A 16,523-nucleotide genomic window follows, 5' to 3' on the forward strand; every position below is an offset into this window, starting at 1 on the left:
ATAACAGTAGATACAGTTCTTTAAACTTACATTGTAATAGAACTCATCATCAACCTCGTAATAGCAACATTTTTATCACGTCTCGCTTGAATTTTTGTAGATGTTCTCTATCGAATCCATCAAACTCTGATTTAGCCCTTATGGTGGTTTCATTCAAAGGTGTTCAAACATCTTCCTGTACAATTTTTTCAAGCTATTTTACCTAATTACCTAGGTAGTTTTATTCTAAGGTGTTCGTACGCTATCCTTTAGAATTTTTTAAGCTGTTTTACCCAATTATGGCTACATCTTTGAAATTGACACCAAGTTTTTATGAAAATTCTCCTATAAAAAACTAAAATGAAATAGGTGGTATGGTGGAGAATAAATGAAAATTTTTTGAATGAATATTGAGTACCTAATATTAGGTACTTACCTACTTTTTTTGAACTAAGAAAAAAATTGAAAAAAGAATACCTACAGAAGTATTTTCTCATAAAATCCTCAATTTTAGAGGGTAAGAGAACAAAAAAGTGTAACTTCTATGTGGAACTCATCCCAAATGGAGCTTACCATAAGTTTCAGAGAAAAACAAAAATAGTTGCTCATGATAATCGAGTACTTATTTGAGGCATTCAGACTTGTAGGGGAATAGGATACCCCACTACAAAAAATTGTCTCTGAGGTCAAATTCTTATCAAAATAGGTACATTGTAAACAAATGATAGGAATTTGCCCTCCGGTGAGATAGGCTGTTGTGCGGGTTACGAATTTTCTCTGCAAGTTTCCAAAGCAAAATTGAAAATTACTAATTCAAGTTTTAAAAAAAAAATGAAAATAATGCTTGCCCTGCTGGAAAAATTTAGCTACAAATTTTAAGTTCCAGATCCAGGATTAGTGGGTAATGTAATGGGTATCCCCCAGCTTAGGAATGCCCAGGCCAAAAAAACAATTCCCGTTAAACCAAAATAAATTCACTCAGACTTGGAAAATCATCATCAGCATCATCTCATCACTTAAGCACATACTGTACATTTCACGTCCTTAGCACCAGTCATGCTTCTCAGTCTAGCCTTCCTAATTAGTTCGGTGGTTGCTTTAATCGTCTGTTTAATTTCCAACTTTCAGATTTAAGGATTGAAAGAGTGGATATTTTAGCATTATACATATTAGGTAGGATATGTACTCACTTCTTGAAAAAATTGGCCCAGCAATAGCCAATTCGATGTAAATTTATTTCTCGGCGATGTCATCTCCACTTTTGTCTGGCTACTGAAGGTTGGATTCGTAACTCGTCAACTGACGAAAACGAATAGGTAGGTGGTGCTTCACATGATATGTATGGAACACTCCTTTAAGTTTGGCATTTGTCAATCATTTCGTGGAGTTTTTTTAACGATCATATTGACGAAATAATTTAGATGGGACACTACCAAACAAAATGAAAAATAATTGCCATCGTTTGTAATCCAAGATGAAATAACTGAGCCATTATACCTTACGTACTTTTAAAAAAATTCGTCTTCTTGATGCTGCATCATTGTCTCCTTCAGGCTGCGCGTACAAAGACATGTATCTAATCTCTGAAGTCTGAAAGAATTACCCTGAAAGGGACACGATTGAAAATTAAAATAATAACAATTGATTAAGCCAATTTTAGCACATTTTGGGGGAGGGGACTGGAATTTCCAAAGTGGTCTACCGGTCCGGCATATGACAATGGGAATAATTGCATCCCCCCCCCTCACACCCTGAACCGGACAAAGCTATATCGAAAGAACATGCAAAACTTTATCACCAGCCAAAATTTCAAGTGCTAAAGTACATACATTTTTTGATTGTTGGTAAATTTTTGAAAATCAAAAGATCAAAAATGAAAAAAAATCAAAATTTTACCGAATTGACCTAGACAGCTAAAATTTGGGATAGACTTTATTTTCAACCTGCCAAATCGATTGGAAACTTTTTCAAAACGTTTTGAGCAGTTCTGGAACTTCCAGCAGATTTTTGAACCTGAAATTTCCGCTACATTTTTATCAAATGAAGTTGGAAAGCCAAAATTCATTCTGAAAACTAATTTCAATACGCCATGAAGTCGACTAAAGGCAGATTTTAACGTGGTTAAGAGCTTCCAGCGATTTTTTGGATATTACTGGAGCCTCCAGTAGATTTTTGAAACTTGAAATTTCCACATAATTTTATCAGAATAGAGTTGGAAAGTCGAAATTCACTTTGTACAGTATTCTACAAACCACAGCCACAAGAACCATTTCAATTTTCAAATGTAACCATAACCAATAGTTTCTGCAATTTTTTTCAATTTTTCCAGACCAGTGATGAAAATTTTCTGGTTTTTGGTCTCAAATCAGACAATACTTGTACCTTAATTTGTTTTTTGGTAAAGTTATTTGAAAATTCAAAAATTGTTTGATATCAAAACCACCACAACCACAAAAACTTTGAAATGGGTTTTTCATATTAAAAACCACCACTACCTCAAAAAAAAGTATTATTACAAAACCAAAACCACATCCACACCATATTAAAAAAAATTGAAACTATTTCAAAACCAGAACCAGAAAAACTGTGATTGAAAAACCAATTCAAAAACTATAACCAAAAACCAATATTTTTGAGTCCTTTAAAAACCACCTACCACAACAATCAATAAAATCCAAATGGTTTTAAGCCCTGCAGTGAAAGCTACAAAACCACTTGAAATCACCTGCAGTCGACTTTGTATTGTACTTGCAGAATAAATTTCGGCTTTCTGACTCCATTCGATAAAATTTTGTGAAAATTTCAAGCTTTAAAAATCTGCTGGTGACTCCAAAAATTTTCAAAAAGTTGCTGGAGGCTCCAGAAAGACTTGAACTCCCCTGCAGTCGACTTGCTAGCGTACTGAAATCGGAGTACAGAGTAAATTTAGGATTTATATCTCTGTTTGGTAAAATTTTATGGAAACTTGGAGCATTGAAAATCTGCTGGAGGCTCCAGAAATGCTCAAAATGGTTTGAAACATGGTTAAGATGTGATATATGTACATGTTATAATATTTACCTATTTCTAAGAATTTTTATAAAATGATGTATAATATACAGGGGTCGGCATAAGTTAGTATTCATATTCAAAAACTGATGCATTCTTTCTAACACCCTGTTGTGTGTAATGAGTAGATGGAAGGTCTTATCGGAATACTAACTTATGCCGACCCCTGTAGATGCATTAGGTATAGTTACTCTGCATTCTTATAGAATAAAGCATAGTATACAGTCCACAAGTTATCATTATTTTCATGGTCCTTCAGGCCAGATAAAATCAGTTGCAATGTCCGACTCTGCTGAAAGACACAGCAATCCTGCTAATGACAACGACGATGACGTTTTTCTCGATGATGACATTTTGACTGACAACGATGCTACAAGTATGTTCCTCGACTTCAACTTCGACCTCGACTTCAGCAAATATAAATAATAAAAACGTATTGAACATCTTGCTCAGCGATCTTCAAAAGCTTGACATTGGTTCACAGTTCACACTTGCCGATGGATCACAAAAAAGTTAGGTACATTGAAAACTTTAATTGCGAACTATCAACAACATTACACTGCGCTTTCATCGATCATTGAAGAAAACCAGAATGAACCAAAACAGTTCCCAATCGATTTGGATGATCGTAAAAATAGGGTACATCCCAAATTTCAGCTTTCTAGGTCAATTTGGTAAAATTTTGATTTCCCTCTCATTTTTGACCTAAATTTGATTTTTTAAAATTCACCAAAAATCGAAAAATGCACTTCGGCATTCGAAATTTTGGCTGGCGGGCTCTATCGGTCTAGTTTGGTCCAGACATGGTCCAGATCAAAAAATTTCGTGCGAGTCCTATGTTGGAACGCAAAGTCAGCAATTTTGGCTGACCTGTCAATCAAAATGGTCGCCATTTTGTTAGTGAATCCAACTTTTTTTTGGCAAGTTTGCTTTAAAATGTTCCTTAGGATGTCCCCTTCACGGAAAAAGTAGTCTCAGAAGATCGTCGGGAGGATGCAATTATTCCCATTGTCATATGATGGACTATAGAAAGCATGTTATATCTTTGTGGCCAATTCTGAATTACCTTTTCAGTCCTTATCTGTAATTGAAGTTGAATGAATGTGCATTACTTACATTGCTTGAAAACTCTCATCTTTATTTTTTCCTAGAACTATTTGCAGCTGATACTGCATGCTCCTGACTTTTTTCCACGCATCTTCCTTTCATTCGGCTACGTAGAATTACCTCATCGATCCACCCCCTATAAAAATTGACATTTCCCTCTCAAAAAATCCAAATCCAAAAAAATCCATAAATTTATACTCTACCATTAAAGGCTATTCGAGCGATGGTATGCAAATTTCGCACTCTTTTTATGCATATTGTACGCGTTTACTCCTCGAAAAGTGTACATACACAGCTCATCGTTCATATTGTAAATGTACATACACACATCGCATCGTATGTATGTACCTACGTAAAGCACGCGAGGAATTTTGACGTTACACTGCGCCAGAACGATAAGGCGACGAGGTCGGTCCAAAAAGGGGAGAGAGGGGGGCTGGCAGGAGAGCACGACGACGAGGACACGAGCGAAGTGTTGGAGATTCGGCGTATATGTGTAAAAATGGACGTTTAGCGTAAACCTGATGAGTAAATTTATGCAATTGGTTAGCGCGTAATGAAAGGGTTGTATTTCGAGCTTATTTAACTTTACGTGTAACGCGTTTCCAAGTTTAGCCGACGATGAGCTCGTTTGTCAGTTTAAAGCGAACCCTTAATATTTTAAGCGTATTCGCCATCCTTTTACCCCCTTGACCTGCGCCACTTCTGCTGATCGATGCAAGGACGCGAGTACACATTTCCAATATATACCTATATGAGAAATTCGACTATGGGATATTTTTCGCGCACCCGAGCTCACGTTATTTTACATATATATCTACTAAAAGGGTTCAAAAAGGTCGCGTAATTCTCACGTTGAAATATCCACGTAGGTAGGTTTTTGTTCATTTTGGCTGAAAAAAAAATCTAGGTGAATTATGTGGAGAAGAATCGCGTTTCCACCCGCACCTTTTATTGTTATTGTTGTTGAAAAATTAATAATGGTATTGAATGGGCGAAAAATAAGACTAATGTGAACTTGTCTTGTCGTACTAGAATCACCTAGACAAACACTTCACGTTAAAGATAGACCGGTTTGTATTCAATTAGACGGATAAAGACACCCCGACAATTGTGTCTTGACCCGTAGTATGAGGGTGGCTCGTCGATGGGCAGCAGAAAAAAATACCTAAATTCGCCTCGAACCATCGCGACAAGTTACCTATTTATTTATGTACTACCCTATACCTTTATACGTAAAACAGACAGTTGGAAAAAGTCCATCTACCTACGTTTCGATTGCAGCAGTAAGAAAAAAAGGAAGAAGAGTGAGGAGGGGAGGAGGGGGTGAAGCATGAGCAATCCAAATGGGTGATTTACGTTCAATTGCGTTTGAATTTACGTGATAAACGTCCGTATCCGTGTCCCTGGTCGTGCATACTTCGACGTCAAGTGACGTTAGCTGCAGTCCACAAAAGGGTTCGGTTTCGAATTTGCATATTTCATGGATACGACGACGGTGGTGCTAGTGCAACTGCAACTGCAACTCTCGACTACGTACATATAAAGTGGGGTATTATAATTGCGAACGTAACGTAACGTAATACGATGTACTAGGTAAAATTTCCCTCAGATGAGAGAAGTTTTTAACCTGGTAAAAATTTAGTATCTGCAAAGGTATATAGCCAGTTCGACGACCGTCGATGTGGTTTTATAGACAACGTGGTGCTACTCCAAAGACCAAGTGTCACCGATGTCCAGCGTATACGACAAGTGTTGACCAACTCGATGCATTTATTAGTGGTTAAAAATTTAACGCTCGGTGTCTCATCGTGAATGCCTTCTATGTAGGTACTAGGTATATACGAATTAAACGAGAGGTAATTTCTTTAACAGGTGTTACCTTATGGTGTAATTAGCCGCATTTAAACCGTCTATATAGTTGATGCCTTTATGCCTCGTTCTCGTTCCAGTATGTCTCGCATTTCTTTGAAATTACCTAACTGGTGATGGGATGACGAACACGGATATAAGTGCAATTATATGTTAACGTACTCGTATATGTAGGTGCAAGTATTTTCACAAAAGTGGAAATTCGTTACTAATCGAATCGTAGGTACTCGGTGAGTCAAATTGAATAAATACGAGAACATTGATGGGGCAAAGTACCTGATTGTTTCATGTCGATGTGCTCGAAAAGATGTAAGTACGGTGAGATGAGAATGTTGCACTCGTGGTCCTTTTTTCATTGCTTGAAATGCTGCAGAAGGGAGATGAGAATTGTACTTATAGTTGATTGCTGGAAACTCGTTAGGTGTAAAATGATTCGGTATTGGAAGGTTAGGTGCCCTTTATGCCCTGTGATTTTTAACTCAGTCATTGTCATAGGTACAAAAATAATCTATCAAAGAAAAATATATGACCACACAAAATTTCAGGTGCTATAAGAAACATTTTTCAATTTTTGGTACAAGAAATGGGAAAAAATCAAAATCTTTCTTAATTGATCTAGAAAGCTGAAATTTAGTGAGGACCCTATTTTAGACCTCTTGAATCGATTGAAAACGGTTTTGAACCATTCTGAGCAGTTTTGAGGCCTCAGAAGACTTTTGGAAATTCCAAATTTTTAAGAAAAAAAAACCAACGTCCAACGTCCTAAACGTGATTGGTGCTTGATAATGACCCTCTTGATCAATTTCAAACCATTTTTCTCAAGATCGATCGGTTGTTCTGCCAGTTCATAACCAAAAACGTAAAAATTAAATTAAACAGATTTTGATTTTTTTTCGAAAAATGGAATTTATTATGCAATAAGGTATAGTTGAAGGCTCCAGATGGCAAGAAACCACCTCCAATTCACTCAGCAGATTGAATGTGAAGTATAAAATAAATTTCAACTTTTCCAAATTACCTACTTACTTAATTGAGTAACATTTTGTGGTAATCTCATTTTCCAAGAACTTATGGAGGCTCCAGAATTCCTCAAAATGGTTCAAATATATTTCCAATCGATTTCAGGGGTGCAAAATAGGATACACCAAATTTTAGCTTTCGTGGTCAAAATGTAGTGAAATTACGATTTTTTTCCATTTTCCAGCATACAAATGTTCTTTTTATCTGAAATTTTGGCTGGTCATGTATTTGTACTTGCTTTCTGCGTTCAACTTTCCAAATAAGATTTTCTAAAATTCCCTAAGAATCAAAAAAAAAAAAAAAAATTGTACTTACTTCTACTCCGGATTTAAAAATATAATTCATATTGAATAGATCCAATCCTAATGTGTAGTAAATCAAAACAAACATCAAGAAATTTGGTATTGACATTTTCGGGCTTCTTATCACAAACTGACACACGTGCGCGGACATGAATTGATTCAGTATTGGAAGGTTAGGTGCCCTATATGGCCTTAATATTTTGAAGTATGATTTTTAATTCGTCACTCATTGGCATAGCGTAAGATAAGCATAAATTTCTGTAAATTTTTAACCTGGAAACTAAAATAATCTATCAAAGGAGATACCTATCCTGACTGGCAGATGAATTTTTGAACCCGACGAAGCAAAATTGAAATAGCATAAAAAATATATCACCATCCAAAATTTTATATGGTAAGGAACATTTTTCGATTTTTGGTTCATTGAAGAAAAAACAAATAGGCCTAAAAGCTCAAAAATGGAAAAAAATCAAAATTTTACCTAATTGACCTAGAAAGCTGAAATTTGGTGAGTACCCTATTTTTGACATCATGAGTCGATTGAAAACGGGTTTGAACCGTTTTGGGTAGTTTTTGGGCTTCAGGAGATTTTTGGAAATTCCAAATTTTGTGGTAATCTCATCTTCTAAAAACTTATCCTTAATAGAGGCTTCAGAATTCCTCGTCAAACCGGTTCAAATGTATTTCCAATCGAGTTCAGGGGTGCAAAATAGGATACACCGAATTTCAGCTTTCGTGGTCAAAACGTAGTAAAATTGAGATTTATCCCTATTTTTGGGACTTTATTTTTCAAAAATCGACCAAAACTTTAAAAATGTTCTTTTTATAGCACCTGAAATTTTGGCTGGTAAAGTACATACCTACATATTTTTACATGCTTTTTTGATTCAATTTTTCGAATAGAATCTTCTGAAATTCCCCAAGATTTGAAAAAAAAAAATTGTTCTTACTTGCACTCGTTTTGAATTGGCGATTAATAAAAACTTCTTTGATATCTTCTTGCGGAATTAAAAATACAATTTTCAAGATTGTATCCCAATATAATCGAAACAAACATCAAGGAATAATTTGGTACCTATATATTAACATTTTCAGGCTTCTCACATACGTGCGCGGGCATATTTCTAGCTACGATTAAAAAGTTTTAAAAAATCCTGATCAGACAGGTTGACGTAGACCCTGAATTGTTGTAGAAGGCCATCATATTTGCGAATTCACTTGAAAGAATTTTGATTGGTATAGCGAGAGAAAAAAGGATAAGAAAGCAAGAGTAGTGGTGCACTAAAAATTTATATAAATATGGAAAGTACTTCGATCAAATCGTATGAAAATCCTCATTTTTGAGTTTAAAATAATCGAGAAAAATTCTCATTTCGGAGATATACCTTTAGAGAGAGGAAAAGTTCTCAAAGGGAGAACATTTTGGGAAGAAAATAGTCTTTTTTTGCTTTGGTAGATAGTTTACTCCAACCGGTTTTCTCGGATCTTTGCTAAAACTGAGGAAATATAGGTATTTTTGAATACAGTGGTGCCAGTTTTTGGTTATCATTGTCAATTTTGGTCTGAAGGGGAAAATAATTGTTCGCAAATACCCACCACTGTTTATTTTCACTCTACCAACGTTACCGAGTGAATAATTCCTAAGCTGAGAAATGTTCTGTAATAACTTACTTAATTTTTTGGACAGAGATTAGAAATTTATAGTACATCATGTATTGTGAGTCTTTGTTTATGCTTTCTTGGCTATATCTTTATTTTCACTCTGACGTTACTGAGCAAATAATTCCTAAGCTGAGAAATGTTCTGTAATAACTTACTTACTTAATTTTTGGACAGAGATAAGAATTTATACATTATGTGACTTGTGAGTCTTCATTTATGCTTTCTTGGCTATATCTTTATTTTCACTCTAGGCCTAACAGGTACCAAGGTTACCAAGCGAATAATTCCTAAGCTGAGAGAGATATTCTGTAATAACTTACTTAATTTTTTGGACAAAGATTAGAATTTATACATCATAGCAGTGTGTCGTTGTTTATGTTTTCTTGGCAATATCTTTATTTTCACTCTATACCAACATTACCAACAAAATAATTCCTAAGCTGAGATATGTTCTGTAATAACTTACTTAATTTTTGGACAGGGATCAGCAATTCGGAATAGGTACATCAATCAGTATCTCAATAATTGTGAAGAATAATGGTATTTATTTTCACTCTACCGAGCAATTGATTATGAGCTGAGAAATATTCTGTAATGACTTACTTCATTTTTTGGACGGAGAGATTATATTTCAATTATTCTTCAGATTTTCGGGTTAGTTAATGCTTTCTTGGCTATCTTCAGTGAAGAAGAAATCATTAGGCTCAATATTTGTAAAGAATAGAGCTTGATAATACCCCCTTTTTTTATAGAAAAAATTGAATTATTGATTTTCTTTAGAACTTGAAACAAATACGTCCACAGTTTGGTAATCACAATCTGGCAAGCATAAAAAAACGTCAATGAATCTTCAAAATTCATTGATTTGGAAGTTTCTCGTGTATAAAGTTACATTTACATATTTCAGCATGAAACATAAATTTAAAAAATATCTACAATGGGGAGAAATCCAACTCATGTTTCATCTCTGTCAAAGTAGCTCAAATGTTTTTTTTTTTTACTTCTGCAGTGGACCTTACAATCATATTGATCATCATAGAGGAAAAATTTCAAAAAATATACATTATAATTTTTTTGAATCATTATTAAATATTTGCCATTTGGCCCAAAAACATTGCTTTTATACGTAGCAGCATTGAAAATACCTACCTAGGACCTACCTACGTATAAAAATTTTCTTTGAAACTTCCAAAACATCTCCTGAAAGATTTGTTTTTTAAATGTTCATGCTTCAAAGTGAATAATTTCAAAAAATCTTCCAGATTCTAAAAGGGCCATCAAAACAATTTTTTGTGACGGCTTCACCTTTGTGCACGAGCCCTAATATTATAATCACGATTCTAATATTATTGCCTGGGGACAACATTAGACAGTTACAACCTAATTTAAACAACACTAAACGCCAATTGTAAAATTTGGCACTATGCATGAAAACAAAAAAGCAAAATCTCTCTTGCAATCAATGAATAGGTAATGTAGGGAGCTTATTTTTTAGGTTTTACTTCATAATCAAACTGATTTGGGTAACTCGATCATAAAAACACCAACCTAATTATATTTACCTGATTAGACCTGGTCATTTCAAATTGAATCCGGTGAATATCCGGCTCCAAGTTAATCCGATCAGCTACAATTATATTCTCCACTTGATTATATCTTTTTTTGAACACAAAACACGAAGTTTATCATGTAAATTTTCAAATAACTCGTGCCATATTTTCGGATAATATGTCAAATGTATTCGTTTGTATTATGTTTTTCAAATTGAGCCTAATAAGTTTTGTTCTTTGTCTAGAGGTGGAGGAAACCACGGCGCCGAGAAAATGAGCCATATCGGTGAAGACATAATATGAAGCACTGCAACGATAAATGTGAAAGCTGTAAGTGAATAATTTTCATTTTTAAATATTGGAGTGTTTTATGAAGACGATAAAATTTTGACTTTCGATCTACATATAAATAATGGTCAGTTGTTCGTCCATTTCTTATTTACTTTTTCTGTCGTATTTTTATGAAAAGGTATTCCTCTACTCGTACTTCCCTATCTACAGCTTTAATAATCATACCTATAAAAAGTATTCACCAAGTACATGTAAGTTACTAATGTGAGTTAGTTTTACGTGGGTACTTAACTTCCCATTTGAATAGGTATTAAGATTTTTTTCTCATCTTTTTGAGTGACGTGTTTACCCACTCATGCGGGTTTATTTCATATAGAATCTCATGAGTGTTTTTGCCTATAAAACGCAATTACATGTATTTCTGACTTCATAAATGACGGCTATATATATTTCACTAAAATTGTATTACTCGGTATTTTTCAAAACTTACCTATCTCACATTTTGACTTTTTTATTGACAATTTTTTGTCATTCTCATAGGAGGAAATCCAGGCGATAAAAGTTGAAAGCTTACTTACTTGCCACATCAAAGTAAAAAAAAAAGTATGAGCTCGGTGTGCTTTGCTTTGGGGATTGATTAGTTTTCTCATTGGGCATCGTCTTAAGACTCCAAAGCACCCCCTTCCCCGAGTCAAATTCCAAAAAAACTGTTTCAGTAACGCGGCTCGTAAAAAAGTATGTTTTCGAGGACGGCGATTACTAATATGATATTCGTTTTTAGATTGAGACTCACTTGAGTTCCAAAAAATTTTTGCAGGTATTAGATGATAGATACTTAATCAAAAAAATGTCATTCGTATCAGCACCTCCGAAAACATACCATATGTACCTAATACCTATCAGAGGCGGATTTAGGGTTTTGCCGCCCCTGGGCAGTAAATTGAGTAAATTTGTGCCGCCCCTCCCCACCCCAAAATGAAAAATATTTTTGAAGCAAATTTTTTGGTTTTATAAAAAATGAAAATTGAAAAAAAATTAAAAACAAGAACATCTAGTTTAAATTTTTCAAAAGTAACGTTTTAAATTACCTATTATTTTGGTTTCATTTTTTGTTTGTTTTTTTTTTTTCAAGTAACATTGAACTCTTGGCTTTGTTTAAAATAGTAAAGCAATTTAAGACGTAGGTACTTTTTATCCAGCTGACAACCATAATTTTTTTTTATCAATCGTCATAATATTTACATCTCAAATTTAAAAAGTAGAGAAAAAATTGGAAATTGGCCGCCCCTAAAATTTTGCCGCCCTGGGCTACCGCCCACTCTGCCCATGCCTAAATCCAGCGCTGATACCTATCACGTTACTCAAACAATTTTTTTGTTGATAATTTGACCCTTTTTTGTGTGTGGGGGGAGTGCTGGGGGATTTGGATGATGATTAATTAAATAATCAAAAAACTGAGGTCATATTTGTGTTCAGAACCTCCGACAAAATACCAGTTGATACATATATGTGTGAGCCATACTTTTTTTGTTGAAATTTTACCACAGCTTCCTCCTATCGAAAATGTCCATTTTGAAAATGATTTACGTGCGTATGTATCAATGGTCATTTTTGCGTATTTTGAACTTTCAATTTGGAAATTCTACTGTCAACTTTTGAAATCAGTTTTAAATCCAGTTTCATTGCGGCGAATTGGGAACCCATAAAATTGGAGTATATTTCGGGAAAATACACAAACCAAAGGAGCCTCCCATCCGCCCCTCAAGGAGGCTGAGGGCAAACTAATGATTTGTCAGTTGTTGTTTGGGTAGATTATGTGAAAAAATTTGAACAAAATCGAAAGACATAAGTAAGTAGGTCGAAAATCGATTTTTTTTGGTCGAATTAACATGAAATGATCCTTATGTTTTTGGACTCGAAATTTTGGTGTCTTGTGGACTTTCTAGCAAAAGAAAATCTAAAAGCGGAGGAATATTTTCTCAAAACAAGTAACAACTCGGAGAGAAAGTAAATGAAGAACCTTACAGCAAGAATGGGATCTTTGTATGGGAATAAATATTACCAACTCTTGCTTATATTTGAGTTATTTTCGGAAATTGCTTTTTTACTCGGAAATGCGTTTGCAATTCTGTGCTCTGCTTTCTTTATACGTATTATGTAAGAACATTGAATTAATATTTATGGTACTAGGACTACTGCACCTACCATGTCAGTTAACAATTGAAAATGTATGTACTTTACTAAAAGTCTCTCATGAAATTTAGCAAATTTCATAGATAATTCGTAATATGTGAGAGTAAAAATTAAAAGCTTGCTTACTGTACGTGCATAAAGATGGTACTTTATTTACTTTTCGTTTTTTCTGCGTGTGTGTGTAACATTTCTCTGAAATTGCAAATGATACATTTTGAGTTGATTAAAGTCCAGACGTGAATTTTGACCCGGTGAATCACCAGATAGAAAATTTCAGGGTTTCCAAAATTGTGCGATTCGATTTATTTCTAAAAACAATAATATGTCTGTGTAAAAAAGCTCAAATTTTGGATGATGAGATACCTGCCCATATTGTGAAAAACGATTTTTCGACCAAAATTGACCACTTCAGGCATGAAAAATCACGAATGAAATAAGTTTTACAGATTTTTGAAGGTATTTCCACGCTCAAAAGTAAAAAAAAATATATATGGGTACTCACTTAGTATTGCAAGTACTTGCATCTATAAACTGCAAAATATGCGTTTCAGTATGAAGAATCGATTGACCCTTGGGATAAAGTCTATTATTATCCCTACAAGTTTGAAAAAATTTGATAGGAAATTACCGAAGAATGATTTTTAACTGAAATTTCTATTTCATCGCTTTTGGTGATGCTAGGAGTCAGGTTATTATTAGCGATCTAAAAATGTTAACACTGTAGTTGGTCTATTTCAAAATCTGAAGACTGGACCATTTCATCTATTTTACAGCGCTGTGCTCTTTGTAATGTGAGAGTAAAATTAGAAGCTTACTTACTGTGCATCTAGAAAGGTTGGACACCTATTTTCGTTCTCATCATTTTTGTAAGGTCGGAAAAGTCTTCGATCCAACTGAGGTCTACCGTCTACGTATCCTATTTCACCAGGGCCCACTTGCCTGCGAATTAACAAAAAAAAACTGCAAGTAAAACGTCGTTTTCTTACAAAGCTCAATTTGTGAACATCTCGTAGTACATAGAATATAGATGGTATGAATGAACCCATCCATATGTATGTTGTGTGGCACAAGTGCCCAAAACTTCAACAAAATCTACAAATATAAGATTAAAGTGAATTCCAAAACAAAAAAACCACTCACCTGTAATACCTAATCTAAAAAAAAATTGCAAGACGGTGTTTCTTTTTTCATTTATTTAGCCACGCCATGTACAGCCTTTTGGCTAGAGACGTGAGAACACTTAAGATTCGTATGAAGCTCAACTGTAAACATTTTAGTAGATGGTATGAACCCATCCATCTTTGTGCTGCCAAGCACAAGTGCCCAAAAGTTCAACAAAATCTACAAATAGGTAGATTGAAGGGGATTGCAAAACAAAAAAAAAAAAAAAAAAAACTCACCTGTGATACCTAATCTTTAAAAAAAATGCGAAGAAAAGACGTGTTTTTGTCATTCATTTAGCCACGCCGTGTACAGTCTTTTGGCTAGAGATGTGGAAACAAATAAGACTCTTACAAAGCTCAACTGTAAATATTTTAGTAGATGGTATGAACCCATCCATTTTTGTGCTGCCAAGCAGAAGTGCCCAAAAATTCAACAAAATATACAAATGGATTAAAGTGAATCGCAAAACTAAAACGAAACGAGGTATTTTGACCAAATTCACCCGAGATTTTTATTTTTAACTGAAAATCACTCTGAAACAGTTTTGGACCTGGTGCTGAGGTATCTACTTCTAGAAGGAAGAAATTTGTCCTCAAAAAGGTTAGTGTCAAAAGTCGCGAGTTTTTCACTCTCAACTCCATACCAGCCTATTTTGGGAAAGATGGCTTAGTTCCAAAGATAGCATTTGAGATTCTGCGTTGAGCTGAGATATTGCCTTCCAGATCCAAGACCACATTTAGGGTTCTTCTGAGTATAAGTTGAACATTTGAAAACCGCTTATTTTTGGTTAAATTTGAGTTTTGAAAATAATTAGGTATGCTGTATTATTGAAATGTATCATTCCTGAAACTGAAGGAATGTTTTTTAATACAGTGGTGCCAATTTTCTGGTCATTAATTCCATTTTCAAAAATGCGGAAAAATACACAAAAACGTATCAAATGTTGTCAGATATTTAAAATTGGCATAAATGAAAAAAATTGGCACCACTGTATTCCGTAAAACTACTCATTAGTAGAGGCTTAAAAGTGGTCTTGGATTTTAATGGTGATGACCTTTGTTGCCTAAAAATCTAAAATAACTAAGTAATTACTTACTTACTGACTTACTTACCTACTTGCTTACAGAATAACTCTGAAAAATCAAAGGAATCATGTCACTTATCCGTTAAATGCTTCCAATAGGAGGTAATTTTCAAAAATTCTCCAATATACTTACCCTAAACCTCATCAACACCATCCGAATTCATTAGCTTCCAAAAAAAATTACTTACCAAACTGACACATCACAAATCAAACAAGAATAGTGTAGCTTGGTAAAATTACTTGCGATGTAAAGAAAAAAGAACTCACATTTTTTTGTGTTTCAAATCAGTGCAGAGTGCAGCTGCTTCAGTTTTTGAAGATATCTTAAGTAGGTATATGCAATATGCATGCAAAAAATCTTTTTTTGAAAAAAAAATTACCCAATTTCCTACAAAAAGGTTCTTTGAGCGTCTTAGCAATCTTCAAAACTGAACGAGCTTAAGCAACTAATTTGAAACAATAGAGAAAGAAATGTCTTTTTTTCAAATTAGTTTAGCTCTTTGAATTTTGAAATACCTGTAAGTAATAATGCACAAAGCGCTTTTTTTGTGGTAAGTTTAATTTTCTACAAAAAAGATCCTCAGCACATTTAAGCGATCTTCAAAACTGAAGAAGTTGCACTGATTTAAAATAAAAGAAAAAAAGGCGTGTTTTTCCTTTTTATTTCTTTAGTAGTTTTTTCGCTTCTTTTTCAAATCAGTTTAGCTCCTTCAATTTGGAAAATACCTTAGACGCCCAAAGCACCTACATATTTTGTAAAGAAATTCAGTTTTCCACACGCACAAAAAAAGAAGGGGTCCTTTGTACATTTAAACCATTACTAATTGTATCTTCAAAACTGAAAGCAATAAGCTAGCTTAAAAAGAATAAAATCAAATTTGCTCTACTTTTTATTTAAATTTGAATTTTGTAAAAAAAAAATGTGAGATAAAAAAATAATTATAAAAATAACAAAAATCGGAAACCAGCTGAACCAATCCGGACATCTATCACTTTCGAAGCAGTCCGCAGCCATGTTAAAAGGTGTCAAAAATCAATATTGACACTTTTTTACCATTCTTTCGTGAGTAGGTAAAGGTATTAATTGTCCCAACTTCCAAGTGTCCCAGCAGCACTAGGGTTTTTCAAATTAATGTACTAATTTAAATAAATAATCGATAAAATAAAATAAATACGTTTACTTACCTGATGAAGACAAGAGTCAATCCAGATTGATTAAACCATTATTGTCTTTTTCTCATTGCGGCTTGA

General features: G+C 34.1%; 1 protein-coding gene across 3 annotated transcripts in view; it reads left to right on the top strand.

Moving 5' to 3' along the window:
* LOC135838371 (putative uncharacterized protein DDB_G0289263) overlaps positions 1-16,523 on the top strand; it is a 360,678-nt gene that overhangs the window by 87,911 nt on the left and 256,244 nt on the right. For all 3 annotated transcript variants that reach the window (XM_065353973.1, XM_065353971.1, XM_065353970.1), the window contains exon 2: positions 10,786-10,870. The gene's annotated coding sequence lies outside the window, so the exon portion shown is untranslated. The remainder of the gene's footprint in view (positions 1-10,785; positions 10,871-16,523) is intronic.

This window comes from Planococcus citri, chromosome 3 (assembly GCF_950023065.1).
Source record: "Planococcus citri chromosome 3, ihPlaCitr1.1, whole genome shotgun sequence".
NCBI lineage: Eukaryota > Metazoa > Arthropoda > Insecta > Hemiptera > Pseudococcidae > Planococcus > Planococcus citri.